The 8607-nt window shown below is 36.2% G+C and overlaps 1 pseudogene; it reads right to left on the bottom strand.

The window, feature by feature from the left end:
- Positions 1–2499: 2499 nt before the first annotated feature.
- On the bottom strand, positions 2500–3456 carry LOC114037260 (annotated as a pseudogene).
- Positions 3457–8607: the final 5151 nt, after the last annotated feature.

Raw genomic sequence — 8607 nt, 5'->3', positions numbered from 1 at the left:
AGCATCTGACTCCTATCAGCTGACTTAAGTTATTAATTTTGTTGTATCCCTTTAAGGGAGAGCAATATCTAAGATTTAATTGTCTACTGATTTTAAATTACTGTCTAACTGGAGAATACTTTCCCATCTACCTCATCTCTTTCAGCTTTCCCATCTCTTGGTCTTTCTAGTGTTTTGACTGATTAAGAGACAAGGGTTTATCTATTGCCTCCATTCTCAAATACATACTCTGATATTTTGGATATTGTAGTTTTTAGTGGTCCAGACCATCCACGGCTGGTTTTGCAGGTGCCCCTTTTCTTCAATCTGATAACTTTTTTTTAACTGAAAAAAAAATTTTGTAGCAATGGGAAGCCTAGACAAGGATTGCCATTAATACAGTTCAAGAATGGTGCAAAAACCATCCCCTCCAACCCCCCAAATATATATATATATGTGTATATATATATATGTGTGTATATATGTATATATATATAAAAATTTTTTTTTTGGTGAGGAAGTTGGGGTTAAGTGACTTGCCTGGAGTCATACAGATAGTGAGTGGTATGTCACATAGCTACCCTGATATGACTATATTTAAAAAATAAGCATATTATATCTTTTGTTAATCAATCTATCTCGATTATTGATTATCACATACTATAGTGTCTTCATAATTATATAATGTAAATTAATAAAATATTGCACATAATATCAAATATATGTTATTTACTCATTCAGTCATGTCCAATTCTTCATGACCCCAATGAACTTCAGTTTATGGGGTTTTCTTGGCAAAGACGCTGGAATGGTTTACCACTTGCTTTTCCAGTGGATCACCAATCCATAGGCAAAGAGACGTTAAGTGACTTGTCCAAGATCACACAGCTAGGGAATTTCTGAGGCTAGATTTAAACTCAGGTCTTCCTGATGTTAAGCCCTGCACTCTATCCATAATACCACCTATTGTATGTGTGTGTGTGTGTGTGTGTGTGTGTGTGTGTGTGTGTAGATAGATAGATTGATGGATACATAGATGTATTCTTGAATGTGAAAAATTAAGTGACCTCTATAGGGATATATGTTCAATGAAACTTTATATATTAAATATATGGACTTAGCTAAACATCTTAAAGTTTGGTCTTGAATATGTGTTTGCTTTCTTCCAAAGTGGACATAAAGCTACAGTCCTCGATATAACAAATTAATAGCAAAAAGAATGTCTTTTCTGTATACAATGACATCACAAAGAAATCAAGTTACACTTTGCTCTTGTAAGAGTCTTACTCTTTAAATGAAATTCTATACATTAAATGTATCTATACATTAAATGTATTCTATATATTAAATGTATGATTAGAACACATGACTGACTTAGTTATTTATGCATCTTTTGCTCTTTTATGTTCCCAATATAACAAGCCCAAACAACCTACATATCAGTGTAGTAAAAGGACTGGTGGAAATAGGAGCAATGGGTAAAAATTGCAGGGAGAGCAATGTTCAGCCTAATGGGAGAAAAGTGTCTGAACAGTTAAAAACCTGCAAAAGTGGAATGGATTGCCTTTGTGTGAAGTTACTCTACATCACTGACATTACTCACATGAAATTTGGATGTCCATGAATTCTGGATGTTTTATATGGATGTCAAGTTCAGGTAGAGGTTAGCTAGAGGAATGACTTTTGATGTCCTTCCCAATTCTGGATTTCTGTACTTATGTTCTAAATTTGAAGATTAAATCAAGAGTCTAACACTTTTCTGAAAGAAAATTAGTTGAAAGTAACGTATTTGAAGATCCTCTCATCAATTTATATCAACTGTTTACTTAACAACTGACAACATGGAATAGTAGAAAACAGTATCTGACTTGAGAATGGATGAAACGCTTGAATCAGAATGCCATCATTTACTGTAAATCTTGAAAATGTTTATTATTAAATATAAAGTGGTGATAATATTATTTTTCCCAACTATCTCTAACTATTATTATGGTAATCAAATGTTGGATAGTGAAGTGATTTCAAAAAACTGTAAAGCAAAATAGACGTATGAAGACCTTTTGGTGCTTCACTGTACGTTGTGGCACCCTGAGTCAAATGTTTCATCTGTTTTCAAGTCAGATAATATTGTCTATCATTCTATGCAGATATGTGTTAATAAAACAGTTGACATAAATTGATCAGAGGAACTTCAAATACATTATTTTCAAATAAGTACCCTTTTTCAGAAAACTAATGGCCTTTTGATTTCAGGACCAGAGTTGCTGAACATACTTTTAAAAGCATATTGTTATGATTCTCCAGACAATCTGGGAGTCAACATTTTAAAATTGGTAAGCTTGACATGGACATGGTAGCAAGGAATTTAAGTCAGTAAACACATATTGAAGTGATATATCAATATGTATAATATATATATATAAACATAAATATGTATAAACATGAAACAAATATATGCATACCTGTATGTATGTAAATGTGTGTTTATATATGTGTAAATATATGTACACATTTATATTATCATGGAAAACATTTTGGTGTTAATCCCTTTGGTATTAATTCCCAGGCTATGAGTTTCATCAAAGCAGTCTTTATGTCCTTGTTCCTCAGACTATAGATGAATGGGTTCATGGTTGGGGGCAGCACTGTATAGAACATGGGCAACAACAGATCTAGAAGTGAGTCAGATTCCTGGGGTGGCTGTAGATAAGCAATGAAAACTGTGGTTATAAAGACCATGAGAACAATGAGGTGGGGCAGGCAAGTGGAGAAGGCTTTTGACCTACCCTCTTTGGTTGGAATCTTCAGGACAGTTGAGAAGATGTGACTGTAAGAGATTGTGATGTAAATAGAGCAGAAAACCCCTGTACCAATCCCAAAAGCCACAGGGACATCAACTGCAAGGTGTGTTTCAGAGCAGGAGATCCTGAGCAAGGGAGGGACATCACAGAAGAACTGGTGGATCTCCTTGGAGCCACAGAAGGGCAAAGTGAATACACTAGTTGAGTACAGGGCCCCAAAGAAACCCCCACTGAGCCAGGAAGCAGCTGCCATCTTCACACAAGCCCCTCTGCTCATGATGAGTTCATAGTGCAGGGGCTGACAAATGGCCACATAGCGGTCATAGGACATCACTGTGAGGAGGTAAAGCTCTGATGCTACAAATAACACCATTAAAAAGAGTTGTGACACACACCCCCAAAAAGTGATGTAGCAGCTGTGACTTAGAGAGTTAGCAATTGATTAGGGGACTGTGGTGGAAATAAAGCAGAGGTCTAAAAAGGAGAGATTCTTTAGGAAGAAGTACATAGGCGTATGGAGTTTCGCATCAAGAGAGATGAGGGTGAAAATAAGTATATTACCCATTAGAGCCACTAGGTAGATCAGCAAGAAGATGATTGCATGTAAGACCTGTAGCTCCCAGATGTTGGAAAAGCCCATGAGGAGGAATTCTGTCACCACAGTGAGATTGGCCATGTTCTAGGGGCAGATGATCTTCTCTACTGCCTGCATGGAGAAAAGAAACAGATACAAAATGATGAGAAGAACATCTCAGGTAACTTTGGTTCATGTTCACTGTGTGACTTTGGTCAAATAATAGTTTTTTTGCCTTAATTTTCCTATTTTTAAAATGAATTGATGGATCTAGTTCAGAGCATTTAAAACTGAAATTCTTGGACCTAAAATATTTTTTATAAATGTATTTCCTTGTAGTTGGTTTCCATTTTAATCTTCCATTTTAATTTTAATGCCTTTGCGAGAAATGATTCTCACAAATTTGTCCATGGTCTTTATCAGATTGCAAAGGTATCCATGAAGCAAAAATGGGCTAAGAACCTCTGAAGTAGATGATTTTTAAGGCTCTTCTACATCTCAGATTATCTAGGAATCTCTGAACAATATCCTTACCTTAAAAAAGTTGCTAATTATAGCTGTATGTCTGTATGTGGTTGATTTTCATTATCATGAAATACTTTCAGTGTAAGACCTCCTTTTATGTAGGCAATTCTAGTAGTGTTATTACCAATTCATACACAAGGAGCTGGAGGTCAGAAAAGTTAAGTGAATTTTCAGTCATTATTGAAGGAGTTTCAAAACCAAGATGTTAATCCAGGTTTCCAGCTTTTCAGGCTGTCTTGAATGCTCCTCTAGGTTCCATTGCTGAGGCATACCTTAATATGTTGTTCATAAACAAATGATTGTCTTCCCATCCTTTAAGACTGAAAGTTATATCAGCTATATAATAAATTTAAATGATGTCCACTGCCCTGGCCTAAACTGGTTCATAATCTAAAACATTTTGACACTGTAATCAGCCCAATAGACTAGACATGTCATGCAGATGAATGTGGTATCAGAGATTAGACTTCCTCATGGCCTTTTCAATTTCAAGCTCTCTGTTGGCTATTGCCAACCCAGACCAGACATGTTAAAATGTAAATCTATCCTCAAATAGAAAAGTAACTCCTGAAGCGTTGTCTTCTGTGTTGGATCTCTTCTGGTTTGAAGCATATAGCATGTGGAAAAACTGCTCCCTCCACCCCCAAACACCACTTTAGATTTTGATTTACTTTGCCCTTGTTGAAACACTCCTGGAACTCAAACAAATCCTTAATTACTCATAAATTATTTCCCAAGCTATACCTCTTAGACCCATTATTTATGCCTATAAAGCCATATATATGTAGACATTTGCATTTGGCATGAGGCAAAGGAATTAAATGGATGGATCACCCATAACATTTGACAAAACATTTATCAAAGGCTTGCTCTGTACAAGCCCTTGTTAGTTTAAACTAGAAAACTAGTTAGCCCTTGCATAGTTTAAAAAATATGAATCATCTTTAGGTCCCAGGATGTTTCCCGTCTATCAAGGAAACCTGTAATTCATGTAAATGAGTGTAATTCAAAGTAGAATGGGATAAAATGCATGGGAGGAGAACAAAGAGCTCAGAGAGATGTGAGACAGCTTATTTCTGACTGTCAAGATCAAGGGACAGCTTCATGCTTAATGGAATTGGTAGGGAAGTTTTTAGAATTTGGGTAGGATTTCAAAAGATATAAATATAGAGGCTGCAAAGGGAGATATTCCATGTATGTTATAAGTACAAACACAAAAGCAGTGACGGGCAAGGCAAGGAAGGGGGAATGTCTATTTTCTTCACAGAAAGATCTTTTGGAATTCAAATATTGGTTTGAAGAGTATAATATCAATCAAAGTTCTTGTACTTTTACTAAAATTCCTATGTCTTTCTATGCATTATTCTTCTTAAGCCTATCCTTTATTTTTATTGGGACCTTCAGTTTTGGTACCACTCAATACTTTGCTTGGCAATTGCACTGAATTTGATTTTACTTTCTTCCCATCCTAATTGTGTCCCTGTAATTAGCCAGTTTAACTGGATATTCATCTCTCCTCTTGAATCACCTGCTGTTTTGTCTTATTGAAGATTACAATTTGCTAAACCCTAACCTTTGGTTACTTTATTCACCCAGCTCATATAATTTTACTTATGTACTGCTGGATAGAGCTGGGCAAAGTCACAAAACTCTACTGACTGGATTCACTACCAATTAATGCCATATAATTGCAACTGGTCTTCATTTCAGTCAAGTAGTCCTTTTGTTTCTTTCATGTTGATTTCTCATGTCCCATTCCTTACCTTGGTTGCTTCCAAACTTATATTCTATCCTTATATCTCTCATCCCTTCCCTCCCAAACATTTGCATAAGTTAAGACTTCATATCATACTTCATTTAGGAAACAGAGACCATTATGGTCGAGAGTTATTTCCCCCTTCTTTTCAATTCACAACTAATTGACATTCTACCCTATTCTCTTTTGCTTTACTCTAGTCTCTCTTGAAGATTTAAAGTAGCCCTGCTCCTGACAAGAGTAAAATCCTCTATGTATATATCCTTGATTCCATCCCATTTTTAAGGTTTTTCCTCTATTATCAGCTTCTTCTCTACCTTAAAATTCAGTCTTTCCCTAACTGCTCATTCCTTTTTTGGGACCTAAAATTTCCCTTATCCTTTAAAACACCTAAATAGCCTCTATAATATTTCTATACGCAGTAAATGTCTTAGAAAAATGCTCTCCTTATTTCTTATATCCACTGTATCTTCTTTCATTCTTATAAACCCCATATAATCTGACTTGTAACATCATAAATCAACTGAAATTATCATTTTCAAGGTCAACAATAATTTATTAATGTGTATATCTGATAGATTTTTCTGAAAACTCATTCTTCTTGATTTCTCTGTAGTATTTGACACTCTTGAGCACCCCCTCGTCCTTTTATAGTGTTTCCTCTCTGGATTTTTGTTACTGTGCTCTCTCTTGGTTTTCCTAATATGTGACAACTAATTCTTAATTTCTCTTGCTGCAATATCACTGTCCCATCATGCCCTCTAGCTGTGTTTATGTCAAGCTTCTGATTTAGGCTTTCTACTATTCTTTCCTTTCATGTTCTCTCAGTGACTGTATTGTTTCACATGGGTTTTTTCATATTCCCATTATGATGAAGAGTCCCATTTCTAAATTTCCTGCCCTAGTCTTTATCTCTTAAGCTTTAGAATTGTGTCATGTAATGGAAATTCCAAAGTGGATGTCCTTTAGGTATCTCCAACTCAGCATATCCCAAACCCACCCATTATTTTCCCCGTTTTCCACAGACCCCCTGGTTCTCAACTTTCTTACTTCTTTAAGAGTATTATCATCCTTGCAGTCACCAGATTCATAGCTTCACTGCTATCCTTTTCATGTCACTCTTATCTTTGTCCCCACGTTTAATCAGTTTTCACAGAGAGTTCTTTCTATCACCACAGTTTCTCCTACATTTGTCCTTTTAAGTTCATTTACTCAGCCACCACTCTACTTCTGACCCTTGTCACTTACTCTCTAGAATAGTACAGTGTCTTCTAATTGGTGTTGCTGTCCAAAGTCTCTCCCCTCTTTAATCCATTGATCACATTTCTGCCAAAATGGCTTTCCTAAAACACAAAATTGAGCATGTCACTCCCTTACTCATTAAACCTCAGAGGGCTCACTAATTCTCATAGAATCAAATAGAAACTCTCATTTTTGATTTTTAATTGCTTCCTGAAAGAGGACCCAACCCTTATTTCCAGCCATAGTGCACATATATCTTCTCTCCCTTAATCCAATCTAGTGTCTAGCTAACATAACGTTCTTGCCGTTCTTCATGTTGTTCAGTCGTTTCAATAATATTTGACTCTGCATGACCCCATTTGGGGTTTTCTTGGCAAAAATACTGGAGTGGTTTAACATTTACATCTCCAGCTCATTTGACAGATGAAGAACTGAAGCAAAAAGGGGTAAGTGACTTGCCCAGGTCCACAGAGATCGTAAGTATCTGAGATTGTATTTGAACTCACAAAGATGATTCTTCCTGATTCCCAGCACAGTGCTCCATCCACTGAGAACCTTCTTTCCTCATATTCAGCATTCCATCTACCATCTCTGCGCTTTTGTCCTGCCTGTTCAAAAGGCTGAAATTAAGGAGTATTTTTCGTTCTATCTTTGAATCCCTAGCCCCTAGCATAGTGATTGGCCTACTTTAGGACCTTAGTAAATGCTTGCTAATTGATTATTTTGTGGTTAGTCTTTCAGTGATGACTTAGTCTATAAGCCATAAGAATTATTGGAAAGATCATTGTACCCCCAGTTTATGGCCTAAGATTGCCTGAAATGCTCAGCTTTTCTGTTTTTTGCTTCCTGAATTTCACCATTAAAGAGACAGTTTTGTTGGATGTGCTCTCTTTTCTTTTAACACTTAGTTGAGATCAGGTACTAGAAAGAGTGTTTTGCTTGAAAATTATAGAGAAAGCTTATGTGATTTTGGAACTGGCTACACCACAAAGAAGGCTAGTCCTGAGTGCATCGAATGAGAATTTGCAGGAAGGGGAGACTAACTTGGATGCTCAGTGGGTACCAAGGGAGCAACATGAAGGACCTGCACACCAAAACTTAGTAAAGAATATAAAGATGGAGGAGCTTACCTGAAGCAATCTTCACATTCTTTTTAATTTTTGGCACACTTGGCTTGATTTTCATACCTGAGAACCTGCTTAAAATCATAGATGGCAGTTGTAACAACCTCTCTCCCTTTGCTAACATAGTTTTTAATATTTCTGGACATTTAAGATTTGTTTTGTCACAGTTTTTTCTACTCTTGGACACAAAGTCACTGATGCATCTACATTTTGATAACAAAAAAGGTGGAAAAGTATACCTCTTATTCCATTCATTTCTTCAATCCATTGCTTGAAATAAGACTATTTGTTCTCCATTCAGGCACCTATAGGCTTATGTAGAGATGGACTGAGCTTTCAAAAGTGTTGAATATTCATATGCCCAGTGCTGACGTGCAGTTGACAAAAACTTTTCATTTCCTTTCTTCTGATTTCTGGGCCTGGTAGGATCCAATTATATTCTCAGTCACAGTAAGTGCATTAAGGTGGGATGCAGTGATGCCTTCCTAGCTATGCTTGCCACTTTTATACCTCAACTATAGCTTTTAAAGTGTTTTGAGGGAATCACATTTCTTAGTATTTAGTTATTTCTCTCAGGTTGATATATTTGCTATATTCTTACATCAT

Source organism: Vombatus ursinus, unplaced genomic scaffold (assembly GCF_900497805.2).
Source record: "Vombatus ursinus unplaced genomic scaffold, bare-nosed wombat genome assembly UNPS02000582.1, whole genome shotgun sequence".
Lineage (NCBI taxonomy): Eukaryota > Metazoa > Chordata > Mammalia > Diprotodontia > Vombatidae > Vombatus > Vombatus ursinus.
This window is presented reverse-complemented; position numbering and strand designations above follow the sequence as displayed.